The 17,316-nt window shown below is 52.0% G+C and overlaps 1 protein-coding gene and 1 long non-coding RNA gene across 6 annotated transcripts in view; one reads left to right on the top strand and one right to left on the bottom strand.

The window, feature by feature from the left end:
* Nucleotides 1-9,081, bottom strand: part of FIGNL2 (fidgetin like 2) — a 30,692-nt gene extending 21,611 nt beyond the window's left edge. For 2 of the 3 annotated variants that reach the window (XR_014024089.1, XM_081310118.1), the window contains exon 1: nucleotides 8,766-9,081. The gene's annotated coding sequence lies outside the window, so the exon portion shown is untranslated. The remainder of the gene's footprint in view (nucleotides 1-8,765) is intronic. The other variant, XM_081310119.1, reaches the window with a different exon arrangement.
* A 141-nt stretch (nucleotides 9,082-9,222) lies between these two features.
* On the top strand, nucleotides 9,223-17,000 carry LOC308657890. 3 transcript variants are annotated; one of them, XR_014024091.1, is made up of 4 exons: nucleotides 9,240-9,693; nucleotides 10,494-10,616; nucleotides 15,318-15,406; nucleotides 16,068-17,000. It is a non-coding gene; the product is annotated as an uncharacterized lncRNA (long non-coding RNA). The 3 variants fall into 3 exon arrangements; XR_014024092.1 differs by lacking the exons at nucleotides 15,318-15,406; nucleotides 16,068-17,000 and adding an exon at nucleotides 12,382-15,022 and having other exon boundaries at nucleotides 9,241-9,693; nucleotides 10,494-10,653; XR_014024090.1 differs by lacking the exons at nucleotides 15,318-15,406; nucleotides 16,068-17,000 and having other exon boundaries at nucleotides 9,223-9,693; nucleotides 10,494-15,022.
* Nucleotides 17,001-17,316: the final 316 nt, after the last annotated feature.

A 17,316-nucleotide genomic window follows, 5' to 3' on the forward strand; every position in this document is an offset into this window, starting at 1 on the left:
TTCACAGTTGGGAAACCTGTGGCTTGTTTTCAAAAATACTTTCCTAGTGTATAAAATAAAAACATGTGCACCTAAAAGGGGAATGAAGAACATTGGACTATAGTTCTAACCATGAACTTCTCAGCAGTAATGGACCTCAGGTCTCAGCTCCAAAGACTAGGGTCTCCTCTAAGGCCCCACATTGCCCTCCACCCAGCCAGAACCCAGGTCACCTTGTGTCCATTTGGGTGGCATGTGGCCTCCAAAAGGCTTAAGTTTAATGTTTGGGTGACTGACTTTTATGGTCTCAAATATGCCCCCATCCCTGTGCATGGAATGGGTGAAAGACACATCTCACAAGGCCAGCCTAACCAAAGCAGGGGAGACAGGTGCAGGCAGCCCACCCAGGCATCCTCAGGGGCTGCCTCAGCAGCTACCTCAGCAGCTACCTCAGCCCCTCCTGTCCACTTCCCAGACCTGGAAGTGATGAACTGAGTCACTCAGTTATGTAGCTTGGCCAGTCTACCTGGGTGTGAGTAGACAGGGCTGTCCTCAAGGGGGTGGCCCCCACACCTGCAGGGCCACAGGGATAGAGAAAGGAGAAGCAGGGAGGGTACCAGACACATGCCCTGCATCACACACAACAGTCATTTAATCTTTAAGAGAACCAAGGGGGAGGGGGCTGGGGTTGTGACTCAGGGGTAGAGCTTTGGCCTAGCATGTGTGAGGCACTGGGTTTGATCCTCAGCACCACATAAAGTAAAGATACTGTGTCCACCTATATCTCAAAAATAAATATTTAAAAAAAAAGAACCCAGGGACTTTACTGGCATGTGAGAGAAGAGGAAACACTTGTCTACATCACCAAACTAGGACAAAGTGCTACCTGCCTGGAGAGTCTGGCTCCAGTGGCTTCTCTGCCTTCCACATGAAAAGCAGATGATATTGTTCTCATTTAACAGCTATAAAAATGGGGGTATCTGTTGTTTTCCACCCTTCTCATCAACCTCTCCTGACTCCCTTTAGCTTTCCTCCATTGATCCCTCTTCCATTTTTAATCTCAAACCCCAGAGCTTAGCACATTCAAGTTGTTCTAATGGGAAAGTAAGTCATTGCCCAGGTTTGAGGGGCTCTGGCCTCCAGGTTAAAACCCCAGACTCTGGGCTGGGGTTGCCGCTCAGCAGTAGAGCACTCACCTAGCATGTGTGAGGAACTGGGTTTGATCCTCAGCACCACATAAAGTAAAATAAAGACATCGTGTCCACCTATAACTGAAAAAAAAAAAACAGACTGGCTAGAGTCATCACCACATTCAAAGGAAAATTGATCAATCAGAGACAGGGCAGCCAGAGGCCCAGAAATTGGGAGAGATGTTCCCAAGAAGAGAAAGTCAAAGCACTGTCAGGTAGAGGCAGTGCAGCCCCCCCATCACACACACACACACACACACACACACACTCCTTCTCCTCACCTTCCTCAATAGATGCAAACCCCCATGAAAGACTTTTGGCTTCACAGAAGGACTTGGTTCTGTCTGGACCTGTGGGTTGTCTCTACAAGTGCTAAGCTCACCATCTGAAGGAGCATTCGGCATCAGAGGCTGTCTTTACTGGGAGGGCTCTCCCAGGCAGGGCTCTTCCCCTCCTCTGAAGTTTTCAGGGGTCATCCCCATGTGGATGCCTAATGGATACTGCAACAAGTCCCAAATAGAACACCTGACCTCCGCACCCCCACTCCCCACTGCTTTCTCCACCCTATTAAGGCAGTTCCAGCTTTCTCCATGAGGGGCTCAGACCCCAAAACTCAGGCCTGAAGAGAACTACAGTATGGAAGATGGCGATGAAAGAGTGTCCTTCCCCCACAGGATATGGTCTGCCTTGAAAAGAAGCCCCTTCTTGGGCTGGGGATGTGGCTCAAGTGGTAGCACGCTTGCCTGGCATGCATGCGGCCTGGGTTCGATCCTCAGCACCACATACAAACAAAGACGCTGTACCTGCCGATAACTAAATAATAAATATTAAAATTCTCTCTCTCTCTCTCTCTCTTTAAAAAAAAAAAAAAGAAAAGAAGCCCCTTCCTAGAAAAATGAAGGTCCAGTTCTATGGTGTGAGTGGCCCCTCCAAAATTCATGCTGAAATTTAATTGCCATTGTGACAAAATTAAGACATGGGACCTTTGAGAAGTAATTAAGTCATGAGGGTTCTGTCCTCAAGAATGGATTAATGCTGTTTTGGCAGGAGTGGGTTAGTTATCAGTGAAGTGAGCCGCTGGTAAAAGTGTAAGTTTGAGCCAGGCATGTGATTGATGCATGCCTGTAATCCCGGCCACTCTGTGAGGCTGAGACAGGATCACAAATTCAAGGCCAGCCTCAGCAATTTAGCAAGACCATGTCTCAAAATTTTTTAAAAAATAATTAAAATAAAAGGGCTCAAGGGGCTGTTGTGGCTCAGCGGTAGAGCACTCGCCTCGCATGGGCGGGACCCGGGTTCGATCCTAAGCACCAAATAAAAATAAAAAATAAAGATGCTGTGTCCACCGAAAACTAAAATATAAATATTAAAAAAAAATTTTAAAAAGGGCTCAAAAAAATAAATGAAAATAAAAATGTAGCTCAGAGCACCGCTGGGTTCAATCCCAGTACTGCACGCGCACACACACACACACACACACACAAAGGGTGAGTTCGGTAATATTTCCTCTCTGTCTCAATACACACCCTTTACCTTTCTACCATGTTATGACACAGCACAAAGCCCTCACCAGATGCTAGCACCATGCTTCTGGATTTCACATCCTTCAGAACCATGAGTCAAATAAACTTCTGTTTTATTTATTTTTTTATGAATTACCACAGTTTGTGGTATCTGTTATAGTACCAGAAAATGGACTAAGATGTCCTGCCACACATGAACCACTATCTCTTTGAGGGGCAATTTCTCCTGGTGGTCAGAGTTACTGCCCCAGCAAAAGCAGACACACAGGCTGGGTGGGGATGGAGTCCCATGGTGCAGGGTCCGGGTAGGAAGGGAACAGTATAACCTAAATCTACCAGTTTTCTTTCCCTACTAACCTGGAAGGAACACCTCCCACTCCTAGCCCCACAGACTCTTGACTGTCCAAGATTCAAATAGGACAATCAGCTGCAGGTGAACTCTTCCTAAGCGGTGGCCCTTGTCCCAGTTTCCTGGTAATTCCTATCAACATTGCCTCCCAGGAAAAATGATCTCTTCAAGACTCCTCCTCAAGTAGCTGGCCTCCCCCCTCACAGCTTGTCTCTTCAACTATCCAATACACTTTCCCCACCTCTGAGTGTCACACCCAGCTCACATGCCCTCAGTGGCACCCTTCTTCTCAGGGCACATAGGGACAGTGGTCCAAAATATGTAGCCTGTACCTTTGGCTCCCAACATCTTGAAAGCAGTATGTCGAAAAAATAATGGGGGGGCTGGGGTTGTGGCTCAGTGGTAGGGCACTTGCCTCGCACGCGTGAGATACTGGGTTTGAGCCTCAGCACCATATAAAAATAAATAAATAATAATATTGTGTCCATCTACAACTAAGAAAAATATTTTTAAAAAATAATAATGTGTGGGGCTGGGGAGGTGGCTCAAGCGGTAGCGTGCTCGCCTGGCATGCGTGCGGCCCAGGTTCGATCCTCAGCACCACATACAAAGATGTTGTGTCCACCAAGAACTAAAAAATAAATATTAAAAAATTCTCTCTCTCTCTCTCTCTCTCCCTCCCTCCTCTCTCACTCTCTCTAAAAAAAAAATAATAATAATAATAATGCGGGGCTGGGGTTGTGGCTCAGTGGTAGAACACTTGCCTAGAATATTTGAGGCATTGGGTTCGATCCTCAGCACCACATAAAGATAAATAAATAAAGGTATTATGTCCATCTACCACTAAAAAAATTTTTAAATATTTATTTATTTGTAGATGAACACACAGTATCTTTATTTTTTTTTTAATGTGGTGCTGAGGATTGAACCCAGTGCCTCATACACGCCAGACAAGCACTTTACCACTGAGCTATAGTCCCAGCCCCCTAAAAAATATTTTAAAATAATAATAACACTATTTGTTGGATAAGTGGCTACTTGTTTAAAATATCCAGGGCCTAGAAGCCACAAATCATGCTAAGTGCACTTGACAGAGCAACACCAGGGCTGGGGGTGTCCGCCAGCATTCCCAGACCATGTAGGAGACTGAGGCTTGTTAATTGAGACCCCAGGTGTGAAAGCCCCAACTTAGGGCCTGGTACATAGGTGCCCAGTGAGTACTGGGGAGTGCCAGGAGCCCAAGAATCCCAACCCTGGATGGGCATCATCTAGAGCCTGAATGAGGTACACCAAGCACCTTGTACAGGCTGGGACACAGTAGGCAGCACAGGTTAATTGAGAGTAAAATGCAGCCTCTTTATCATATCCCTGACTAATCCCAGCACTGGGGTGGGGACCAGATGGCCTGAGACTGTTTAGGCAGTGAGAGAGCACAGAGGAAGTTCTATTTCCACCCCCCAGATTCCTCCAGGGAGCCAAGCTGACTCTCCTCTCTTCTATCTCCGGAACTCCCATCTCTGCTCTGACTCTACTTTGGAGGGAATTTCAAGGGTGGTGTGGGCAGGCCCTGCTGCAGGTCAGAACCTATGCACACACCCTCTTCCACTTCTCCTTACTCTTGCAATGGAAGTTGGCTCTCTGGAATCTCTGTGCTCTGTGTCACTGAGCAAATCATTAGAGGTTGAGAGTATGCTGCAGAGACAAGGGGCAAACTGAAACTGAGGCCCATCTCAACATCATGTAAGGCTCTTTCTCAAATGACCTGGTCATTCAAGATCTGAACTGTCTCCCAGCACCTGTCTCATTTAATCTTCTATGAGGCTTATGACACCATTCTTAGTCTCACTTCGCAAAGAGGACAGAGATTGTTTAATATGTGCTATAAAAGTGTTAATTAAGTTGCCAAGATCCTTATGGAAATGCTCCAAGAAGAGCTAGGCTTTCTTGCCACTCATCCTTATTCCTGGGGACAAGTGGACCCAAAAACAAAACAATCCCAGGACAGCCTCTTTCCAGACCACACAGTCAGAAATGAGATGACCAGCCTAGACCTTGACCCAGGCAGTGAGAACCCTTGAAGTCTGGCCCAGCATCTCCATCACCTGCCTGTGGCTCTGTGGCTCATGCTGTCCCCCTGCCAGTTATCAAAGGTATGGAGCAAGCACTGAGTGTAGAGGTCAGAAGACCTGGGTTGCAAGCCAGACTCTGCCTTCAGCACCTCAGATTGGTTTGGACTATGGGAAGGGTTCCTGAATATAGGGTCCCTCTGAGCTTCAGAGGGTTCAAGAACCCTCTAAAGGAGAATGCAAAGCCGGGTATAGATTAATGGCAGTGCATCTTTCTGGGGACGGATTTTATTGTCTCTCTGAGGGCTCTGTAAATTAAAAAAAAAAAAAAAAGTTATGAGATCCCAGACTGTTTGTTTTGTTCTGTTTTGTTGGTGCTAGAGATTAAACCCAGGGCTTAGCAGTACCCTGTCTACCACTGAGCTACACCCTAGCCCCATTTCTTACATCTTTGATTATGGGAAAGCCTGGTATCCAATGCCACACAGTCTTGCAGGGGTCTCTCTGCCCTGATTTCCTTGATTAGGCCTCCAGCCCACAAAAGAGAGCAGGGCTATCCCAAGGCTAGAATTTCATAAGATTCAAGTATACCCCAAATATGTGTCTCATGCCCCCCTCCCCCCATGGCCTCTGTCTCATGGCAGGCAGAGACTCTCAATGCAATGGACCACAGGTGCATCAGGGCCTTGAATCCACTTCTTCTGCATGCAGCCCTTGGAACATCACTGAGCCATGCTCCTGTGAGGAAACTGGTTTTCATTAAATAGAGTAAAGGAGTCATTAACTGCCAAATCAAGAAGAGGCAAAGTTCTGCTGGAAGGCTTAGGGAGGGTGAGGGAGACCAGCCTGTCCCTTGCCCTCCTCAGCTGACTGGGGGAGGGGGAGGGGAGGCTGGGCTCCTAAGGGTCCAACAACAGCAGCAGGAGGAGCTGGGGGTGGAGAGTGGGGGAGTCTTGGTCCAGATAATAAGCAATTGTTAATGTGATCCATATGGATCCTGACTGGCCTCTCTGTTTAACAGGATGATAATGGCAGGGAAAGAATGCTGGTCTGTGGGGAAGAGAAGGGGCAAAGTCCTCCCCAGACTTGGGGGGGTGGGGAGGGCCATCAAGAAGGAGGAAGAGGGGGAAGAAAAGGAGCAGGAGCAGGAGGGGGAAGAGAAGGAGGAGACCCACCCAAGGGGTCTTCACCACCCAGGAGGGCAAAGCTATTTACCTGAAAGTGGTCAGATTCCATGCTTTGTAAGCTGCCTGGCTACATGCCCTTAGGAAACTCCTTTTACTCAGCCAACAGATATTTATGGAGCATTCACAGGGTACCAAGCCCTGTGGGGGCAGGGGGCAAAGGGAATACATGATCCACCTCTGTCCTTCCCAAGGCAATTCAGACACAAAAGCAGAAGGGGAGCACAGGTGCAGGGCTAGGGGACCACAAGGGAGGCAAAAGTGAGGGGAGCTGGAGGTTCTGGGGAGATTAGACATGAGGAAGTATGGCATCCGATCTGGGCCTTGAAGAATGAGGAGGTTGTGGCAAGACAAGGACAATGGGGAAGACATTTGGCTGAGGGAACAGCAGGAGCAAAGGCAGAGAGGCGTGAAATTGCGTGGAGAGTCTGGGATCTCAGCAATAAAGCTGCAGCCCAGTCAGGGGAGGGGAGGGGATTCTTGATCCATAAAAAGCTTGGCCATGTATGACCAGGAGGAACACAGGAAAGGGCTGTGGGACACCGCGCTGGCTCCCCTACCTCCCTGGGGTTGTGTACGTACGGGAATTGTCCAATCGGGATCCTCACCCCAGCCCACCACCATATCAGTCAGAGAATTGTAGGCTCAACTTATCCTTGTGTCCTTCAGCACCCTCTTCTCCTGGGGAGATGGAAGACTCCTGAGGACTGGTGAAATCTGGGTCTCACCAGGAGCAACTCCCTAGGCTACATGGCCCACAAGGACTTCCCCCAAGATATCACAGCAAGGGTATAGGGTCACTTTCTGGCTGCTGCGGACACCAATGGAATCAAGTGGAAATAAATGAAATGGTGTTAAATATGGGAAAGGGGGGATTTATGAGACCTGTCACACCGTCTAGCACAGCCACCCGGCAAGCTCCGCCCCTTTTCTCGCCCACCCCTGGAAGTCCCGCCCCGCCCCCTGCCCCCAGCAGCTCTCCTGCAGCAGGGTACCCGCACCCAGCTGTTGGGTCGCCACAGCCCCGCAGCGCGAGCAGTCAGAATAGGGTCCTCGGGGGCTGAGGCATAGCAAAGAATGGCGTTTGCTCCTGGCTTAGGAGGCTCGGGGAAAAGACCGATTCCAGAAGGATGCTCAGGGGGTTCGGATTTGTCTCTGGGAGGATTCGGGACTCCCTTTTCGGGGTCAGAGGTCTTGGGACTGCGGCATCTCCCGGCCCATTCTAATGGCTGGGCAACTCTAAGAAAGACACAGTAACTGAACAGACCCCAATGCCGTTAAGCCCTGAGTGGGACTGGAACCGGGTCCCCACTTCTCGCTGCGGGGCCGAGGGCAGAAGCTCGCTCCGCCGCCGCAGCCCGTGCGGACGGACGACAACACAAACATTCTTCCGTCCTCTATTCTCCTCCAAATTAGGTAGCCATGGAGACAAGGCCGGCAGCCTGACAGCCCCACTGCCTAATCCTGATTTAGTGACGGTCCCTTTAACAGCCCACCCACCCGTCCACCCACCCCTGCGCTCCAGGCCGCCGCGGGGTGCAGGCTGCAGGCCGCCAGCACTCTACCCCGCGCAGACCCCTTCGCAGGCCCTCAGTCAGAAGGGACACCGAACCGGAGCGGTCCGGCAAGGGATCAGCATTTCGGAGCGCCTAGTGGGGTGTCCAATACTCTGCGGAGGACCCTCAGTATTGGAGGCTTCTAGCATGGGAATCTGTGTAGACCAGGAGAGGGCTCTTAAAGTGGGGAAGTTTAAGGGACTCTCTAGAGAAAGTTGGGGTCTCCCTTGTAGCCAGGAGCCCTACGTGACTGTAAGGGCAGCTTCGTGTAACACCCTGACCCTGAGATGGGGCTCTGCTCTCCCGGACCACAGAGAAGAAATGAAGAGCCTGGGCATTAGGAGCGCGGGGATCCGAAGTAGCCTCAGTCTCCTGTCACTGCCCCGTCACCATGCTGGGGAATCTCCGGGCCAGTAACCCAGCCCCCACCCCCTCCCACACACTCAGGGGCCGCCGGACAAAGACCTGACGGAGTGGGAGGGGCCTGCGGGCCAGCCCTCGGGCTCCGGCCGCAGGATCCTCTGGGACCCGAACCCACAAATCTTGGCTTTCGGCCCCCTACCCTGCAACCTTCCCAGAGCAGGCTGCTTGCTATCCCTGCAGCCTCGACACCAGAGAGGACGGCCAAACGGGTGCCCGTCCGCTGCCCCAGCGGCTAGCCCCTACGGTGCCCACCCCCTCCCCCCCGGGAAGTGACCCTGGGCTCCCACGCACCCGCTCGGGTCTCTTGCCGGCCTTGCCCTCCGACCTCCGCTTAGTTGAACCCCGCGACCCGCAGCCCCCGCCCTCGCTGGCCCTCGCACGGCCCTGCGCCCGCGGACAAAGCTCCGGACACCCTGACCGAACAGTCACCACCCCCTGACCCCGGCCCGCCCGCGCGCTCCCGTGCCTGCCCCCGCCCGGGCCCGCGACGCGTACCTCGGCATCCCGGCCGGGTCCTAGGTGAGTGTGCGCGGCCTGGGGGGGCGTCCGGCTCGGGGACCGGGGCGGGGGAGCGGGCCGGGGGCGACTGGCCGGGGCTGGGGGGCAGCGGCGCTCACCATCCTGGAACCACTGCTGCTGCAGCTGCTGCGGCCACCGCGGCCGGGAGCGGGACTGGGCAGTGGGGGTGGCCGGACAAGGGGCGGCCCCGGCTCCCCCCGCAGGCAGGACCCCCACCCCTGCCTCCCCTCTCCCGCCCCCAGCGCCCTCCCTCTCAGGCCCTCGCTCCCCTCCCCTTCCCCTGCTCCTCCCCTCCCGAGTGTCCCTCCCTCCCCCAACTCCCGCCCCTACTCCGGCCCTCTCCACCCCGCTCCTTCCCGCCCCGCCCCCACCTCCCCTGGGCTCACCCGGCCCCTCGGAGCCGCCCTCCCCGCCGGCCCCGCCCCTCGCCTCCCCTAGCTCTAAAATAAATTAGCCACAGAGGGGAAAAAGAGCAAATGACCCTCGGTGTGGAGAGTGTCCTTGCGCCACTCTCAGGCCCGCCCGCCCCCGCCTTCCCCGGGCCGTCGGAGCGGGAAGTTGGGATGGGGGTGGAGGCGGGGTGGAGGCCCGGCGGGCAAGTAGGGGTGGTTGAGCGGCCTGGGGAGGCGTGGAGGCCGGGAGGCTGGGGTTGTGCCGCCCGGCTCGCCGAGAGCGTTCGCTGGGTGTGAGCGGCTTCCTGGGTCGAAGGGCAAAAGGGAAGTCGACTGACCCGGGTCCGCTCCGTCCGCGAGCTGCCCAGGACCCCCTCTGTCACCAGGGCCCCTTTGCCAAAGCCGTGTAGACCCACGCTTACTTCCTCCGCCCCAGGTGAGCTGAGCACCTACTGCGTGCCGGACTCTACTGCGCCGCCAGCCGGGACGCAGAGGGCAGGATGCAAAGCCAGGCAAGTCCACACCTCCGCACCAATGCCACCCTACTGCGGGAGGGTGAAGGGAGAAGCGCAAGCCCTGGACGTAGGCAGCGGCCTGGGGTGTGACTTTTAAACCGCGGGCTTCACTAGAGGGCTTCCCCTAGGAGGCGGCATTCACACTGTGGGAAGCGGGAGAGAATGTGAAGGATGCGTCTGAATCCTCTAGTCGGCTTATTGGCATCCAAAAGCATTCAGTGATTGCTGAGTTCATTCAGCAGATGCACGTTGAGCTTCTACTTTGCGCCAAGCATTGGGCTAGCTCTAGGGATACCTAAGAGAATCCAAAGGCACTGCCCTGCCCAGGTGATACTCCTAGTCAAAGAATCCTAGAGTCCTGCAGGCACAAAACTTTGCATCACTGGGGAAAAAAATCCAGGACCTCCCTTTGCCCCGGAAGGCCGTGGGAGCAAGGGCTATACTTATGGTGAGAGGTCCAGATAAGATTCTGGAGAGACACTGAGCATCCAGAAGGGCCCCAGGGACATCAGTCTTTCCACCCATGGGCAGTGCTCAAGTGCCCTCTTTTCTGAAATATTTTTATTTTTTCCTTTTGGAGAGCAGCTCAGCCTGTCAGTAGAGCAAGACTGACCTTGTGGCCCTCACCACCCCTGACTCCCCACTCCCAACAGGCTCTGTCCTTCATTTAGCAGAACTCTAAACACTACCTTCTCCCTTCTAATGAGAAGGAGGCTCAGCTCTGACAGACCTGGGGCACCCGGGTAAGTGCCATTCACAGAAGGGGAAGACCCTCAATCGCTCATTTTTTTTTCCAGACCACATATGGGAAGCAAGACCAGCATCCAGGAAGGCTCTAGAACTCACTTTACCACCTCCAGAATTCTCTCTTCTCCAAATTCTCAAGACTGCACCACTGCACAGAGGAGGAATGTGCTGAGGTTCAGAGTGCTGGGGCCCAGCTTCAGAATCAGAAAGGCAGGAGGCTCAGCCACCATCCTGGCTGAGCAGAACCCCCAAGCAGGAGGGATAATCCCATGATAACAACAGGAAAGAGCACCTGGGATCCAATATTTTATTTATGGTGCATCTGAGGCCCAGAGAGAAGTGACACGTCTGAGGTTATACAACAGAGTTGGACCTAGAATCCACTATATACTTTCTATCCCACTTGTCAGCCTCCTCAGGGGCCAGAGACAGGAGTTAAGATAGAAGCCCTCAGCCCTCAGGATTAGTGCCTTCCTGCTGGGACACCAAGCCTAGCATTGCAATGGGAGTGTCTGGGGGCATATGCCACCAGGCTCAAGGGCAGGGGTTGTGATAGGAGTGGGGTTGGACTGAAGGGCCTGGCTTGAAGGACTTGCTGATGTGCACCCTGGAGTTCTGTTTTACTTAACCTTCTGGAAAGAGAACCTCCCTGTGCATGTATGAAGGCCAAGGTTAAAGATAAGGAAGGCCTTGCTTATACCATGGTAGGACAGGTCAGTATACTAGAGAAGGCCTCTTTGGGACTCCATCAGGTAAGGTCAGCATCTTGGCAATACTAAGTTGTTCTTTTTGCCATGGATTTCATTAAAGGGGTTTAGTTAGCAGGTGGGGGTGAGATTGGTCACTTCACCCCTCCACCCCCATCCTGCATCAGCACTCAGGCAGTGAAGTGTGCCTCTTCCTCCCTGAGCTCATTAAAATCCTGTTAATACATCATCCTTTCTAAGCTGACAAATACTCAGTCCTGGCAAATGGCCCTGCACCGGATCTCTACCTCCTGTACTCTGGGCCAGGTCCTGGGAGTCTAATCTCTGAGGATACTGGCTAACCCTTCTTCTCAAGGCAAGGGATCTGTGCCTTGAGAGCCCCTTGCTGAGGTCATTGTGATCATCCCAGGGCAGGTCAAGTGCCCAGCAATGGATTGGATAATAATAGTGGTAATGATGGCATAATGCCTGACTTCTATGGAGGCCCCTCCATTCATTCCCAGCCCTTTTGCTTGTATCACATCAAAAAGAGAGAATCCCACTCTCACCCTGCCCCAGGCGGCAGGGGCTGTGCTTGGATGTGCAGCCAAGTGCCATCCCATGCATAGGTGGGGGCATAAGTATTTGGGTAGGAGCGTGTGTGACTGTCGAACCTTCCTGGCCCAGAGACCAGCAACAGGCACTTTCCAAAACATTCAGAAAAACATCCCCATCCCCGCTGGCTCAGGGAGAATCCATATGAAGTGTTTTGGAGAGAGGGAGGAGAAAGAGGGAGGCAGTAGAAGCCAGAGGAGAGTAAGTAAGGGAGGGAGGAACAGGTGGAGCTAGGAGGAAGGAAATAAAATGGCCTCTGAGAGAGAGGATAAGGGGTAGGGAGAGGAAAGGAAAGGAAGAAAGAAATGGAGGAAAGGAAGAGGAAAGGGCGGGGAGACCTCTCTTTGTGGCCCTCTAGCTGGCCACTCAGAAGTCATTATAGGCAGGAAAGGAAGGAAATGTGTCTTGGCCGGGGAACTGGGGTGTGTGCCCAGAGGACACCACACCCAGCTGGCTGCTACCCCCTGCATGTTCGCCAGGGCCCAGGCTGCTCTCCCTGCAAATGGAAGCTCTAGCCCTTCTCCTGGCTGTTTGGGCTTCAAGACCCAATTCCCAGGGCCTCTCCAGCCCTGCTCAATCCCACCCAACCCTTCCTGTTTATGAACTGATACCAGCTTTGTTTTCCCCTGGGTCACAGGTTGTGTCTGGGTCCAGTCCCCACCCCACAGCCAGCTGAGGGACCACCAGGAACCACTGTGAGAATCAGGAAGAGTGCTCCTTCCTCTGCACAGATCCACTTCTGTGCAAGGCCACTCAAGACTTGGAGGAGGAGCTGGGACTGGGCATCAGCCCCCACTTCACCTCTGGCAACCCAACACTTGGGGACCATGATATCACACTTCCAAAGTCCTTACCCCACGCGGGCCCCTAATGTTTAATGTGTGTTCCTTATAGTCCCACAGAACCTCTCACTAAATACTCACCCCATTTTAATACCTGAGTCTCTGTGCCTGGAATCTCATTTCCCTACTCTACCCAGTGAACATCTATTCATCCTTCAGAACCCAACTAGATGTGCCCTCCTCTGTGAAGCCCCTGCCTGTCCCCCATCCCCTGCAAAGCTAGTAGCACCACCTCAGAGCCTAATCCTACCTGTTCCCCAGAGTTCATGGGTTGGTCCCAGAATCCTGCTACCTAGAACCCACTGTCCCACCCCAACCCCAAAGGCAGAATACGCCACCAAATCCTGTATGACTTGTCCCCTAACTTGCCAGCCCCTCTGGAACCCCACTGGGATTCTCCCCTCCCTCAACCTTACAGATTTAAGGCAGAATGGGAAACTGAAAATCCAAGTAGCCCAGAAGCTCCCCACCCCCACTCTACCCTCACAGGAGCTGGTCCTGACCGAAGATTCCCAGCACATCTGGTTATACTTAAATCATCCAGCACTGGACTGGGCTGCCTGGGCAGGTTCCCGCTTCTCTCCCTCCTGCCCTTTACTCCTCCCCTTCCTAGCCCAGCCTGCCAGCTCTCTCCTCCAGGAGGCCTTCCCTGACTGGACTAGCCTCTGTACCTACACCCTTGACTCTCTATCTCTCTGGGTTGAGGGTCTAGAAGGTGCATGCTCAGCAAGGCTTGGTGTGTGGGCCCCCATCCTGTCTAAGCACTGATCCTGTATAGAAACCATCCCTCCAGACAGGGAGGGGAGCCAACCAAGTTCCTCCCCTCTATTCCCTTAATCCCTAGGGTGGTTGCCCTCAGCATCTGGTGGTATAGCAGGGAGGGAATCGGTTCCTTCAGTGCCTTGGTTCAGATAGACAGCCAGCAGATCCTGCTGCCAGTCATTGTCCAAAAGTCTCATAAAATATTATGAAAGGGGAAGAGCCTGACATGGTGGTGTACACACCTCTAGCCACAGCACCCAAGAGATTCCTTCAGCACAGGAGTTTGTGCTTCGTGGTCACCATGGACAACATAGTAAAAAAAAAAAAAAAGAAAAAGAAAGGAGGTGGGGAGGGGTAATAAATGCAGATAATACATTAAGTACAAAAAGACAAGGCTAGCTGAGTACAGTGGCACAGGCCTGTAATCTAGCAGCTTGGAAGGCTGAGGCAGGAGGATCAAGAGTCCAAAGCCTCAGCAACTTAGTGAGGCTGTCTCTAAATAAAATACAAAAAAAGGGCTGGGGGTGTGGGTCAGTGGTTAAGCACCTTGAGTTCAATCCCCAGTACACACACACACACACACAAAAATAGTACCATGACTGGCCCCACCAGGGCTCCATATTCAAATGTTCAGTCTTTCATTCCATAGCATGTACTGATGTCTATGAGTAGTAAGTTATAGGAATAAAGACTTGATTAACAATGAGCTGGGGATACAGCTCAGTTGGTAGATTGCTTGCCTTGCATGCACAAGGCCCTAGGTTCAATCCCCAGTAACACACACACACACACACACACACACACACACACACATGAAAGACTTGATTAATAAGACTCCAATACTTCCTAGAGAAATCAGGGAGTCGGGGGCAGGCAGTGAGAGGAGCAGGGGGATGAACAGACACAAGGTATGTGAGGGGCTTGAGTCAGGGGCAGGGTGCAGTGGTTGAAGGGTAGAGCTGAGTATGGGCTCCATCACTTTCCTGCTGCTGTCCCTGGGGGGAGCCACTTAACCTCCTGAAGCCTGTCTCCCCACCTGGAAAAGGGGATAGTGTGACCTCACAGCGTTGTGGTGGGATTCAAATAAGATAATGTGTGTGGAAGCACTTTCTCAAGTGCTAAGGGAGTTGTTGCTATTGTCATCATTAGCTCAGATGTTGCCTGTCTGGTGCTCACTCGTGTAATGCTTCAACAGCTACCTGTGCTTACCCTCAGAGCAGAAGAGAAACTTCAGTGAAGGAGGCCTAGTCCAGGGCAGCAGGCAACTAGTATGTACACACACACACACACACACACACACACACTTTGCTTATACAAGTGATAAAATACCTTTTTAAAAAAATCAGAAAATATGCCTGGCATGGTGGCATGTGCCTGTAGTCTCACCTACTCTGGAAGCTGAGGCAGGAGAATCACTTGAGTTCAGTTTAAGGCCAGCCTCAGCAATTTATACCCCTGTATAAATAAATAAAATAAGGTACACCAGTAGATATGTTTTTTAAAAATAAAAAATTAGACACCTTTAGGGGCTGGGCTGTGGCTCAGTGGTAGAGCACTTGCCTAGAATGTGTGAGGCACTGGGTTCTATCCTCAGCACCACATAAAAACAAACAAACAAAAAAGGCATTCTGTCCATCTCCAACTACAAAAAACAAAACAAACAAACAAAAACACCTTTATCCCACTAACCAGAAGTAACCATTGGTAAATTCTTGGAATCTGCCAAATATAGATACAGATATGTAGACAAAGAGAAAGATCTGCACAGCATTTTGCAATCTGCTTTTCTCAGTAGACAATTATTGTGTGTGTGTGTGTGTACATCCTATCTGGAAAACACTGTATAATGGGGGCAGGGGGTATGAACCCTGGGGTGCTCTACCACTGAGCCCTTTTTCTATTTTTGTTTTGAGACTGGGTCTCACTAAATTATCAGGCTGACCTGGAACTTGCAATCCTTCTCTCTCAGCCTCCCCAGTACCTGGGATTACAGGGCTGTGCCACTACACCTGGCTATTCCTGGGCAGCCTCACCTGGAGGAGCTCCCACGCACACATGGTAGGTACTTACACTAAGTACTGAGGATGGATTACTCCCAGGACCAGACCACTGAGTCAGCCTTTTTTTTTTTTAAATATCCCAGCCCCCAGAATTGAACCCAGGGGTTCTTTACCAATATGCTATATCCCCAGCCCTTTCTGTTTGTTTGTTTTGATACAGAGTCACACCAAATTTCTTAGGGCCTCCCTAATTTTTTTTTAATCTCTATTTTATTTATTTTTATGTGGTGCTTAGGATCGAACCCATGGCCTCGAACCCAGGGCCTTGCATGTGCTAGGCGAGTACTCTATCACTGAACCACAACCCCAGCCCAAGGCATCCCTAAATCGATGGGGTTGGCTTCCAATTTGCCATCCTCTAGCCTCAGCCTGAGTAGCTGGGATTAAAGGCAGGTCCCCCTGCCACTTTTTTGGGGGGGTACCCTAGATGGAACCGAGGGGTGCTTAACCACAGAGCCAAATCCCCAGCCCTTTTTTATTTTCAGACAGGGTCTGGCTAAATCACTGAGGCTGGCCCTCAAATGCTCCTGCCTCCAGCCGCTTGGATTACAGGCGTGGGCCTCCACACGGGCTATTCCACATAATTGTTAATGGCAGTTTAATATTCCACTCTTCGCGCATGATTAACAGGTTTCCTTCATTTTTCATTTTCCCCCAAGATAAAGTTTGATGAATAAACTTGTGAGGCCACCTGTGTGCGCACCTGTGAGATTGCTGCTTACAATCATTCCTGGGGACCTTATGGGTGCCTGTCCTTAGCTGCCAGGAGCCTCCAGGTGGCTCTTCCAGGACCCAGTACTTTCATCTCTCAGACCTGCCCTGAAGCCAAGGAAACTGCCCTGAAGGCCGCACCACACCGCCCGGGGCCTGGGAAGAGCACAAAGCCACCAAGCCGCCACGCCACCGGAAGCCGCCCCGCCCTCCCGCGGACATTCCTCCCGACAATGGCTGCCTCGGGAATCCGCGGAATGAGGAGGCCCCGGCCTCCCAAACCCACTCCCCTCCACCCCGCATCTATGCGTGCCCGCTCCAGGCCTGCAGCCCGGCGCCCTGCTCCCCACGCCCATCCCCAGCGCCCGGTCCTTGGCAGGCCCTGCTGCCTCTCGGGCGGCTACTCTCCGACTGTAAAATGGGGGGCTTGGGGTCAGTGGCTGCTGAATCCCCCACGGATCACAAACACGTAAAAAACGTGAACAGGCTTTGGGGCCAGAGTGCCTAGGTTGAAATCCGCATCTGCCCTAATTTACCTGTGAATTCAGTGCCCTGGGCCCCAGCTTTCCCCCTGAAAGTGGGTTGATATATACCAGCACCTTCTCATTGGCCAACCAGAGGCTAATCTGTCAAAATCTATGAATGGGGACCAATGATTAACTCGGTCCAAAACCCAGCTGGACACCATCCCCAGTCCTTTCTCAAGCCCAGTGCAGATTTTGGCCCCTGGACATTTGCCCAACCATTGGCCACACCAATGGAAGCTAAGAAGAGCATCCCTCTGCAGGTTCCATAACCCCTCCTATTAGCCATGAAGTTGTGAATGGGTAAACCCATAAAGAATTTGGGTGTCAAATAAAAGTTGAAAGGTAGGAAACTCATGTCAGGTCACATGTTCCTGTTTTTTATTTGGAAAACACAAGCATTTCTAAGGCAGCCAGCATTTGCTAGACACCAAGAGTGATAAGACTCCAGGCTCAGTCTTAGCAACTTAGTGAGACCCTAAGCAATTTGGCAAGACCCTGTCTCAAAATAAAAAAAAAAATAAAAAGGGCTGGAGATCCCTAAAGAAGAATGAAATTATGACATTTGCAGGTAAGTGCATGGAGCTGGAGAATATCATGTTAAACAAAATAAGCCAAACACAAAAAGCCAAGGCCAGACGTTTTCTCTGATGAGCAGATGCTAATCCATAAG

Source organism: Spermophilus citellus (genome assembly GCF_964194105.1).
Source record: "Spermophilus citellus genome assembly, chromosome: 10".
In the NCBI taxonomy this organism is placed as follows: domain Eukaryota; kingdom Metazoa; phylum Chordata; class Mammalia; order Rodentia; family Sciuridae; genus Spermophilus; species Spermophilus citellus.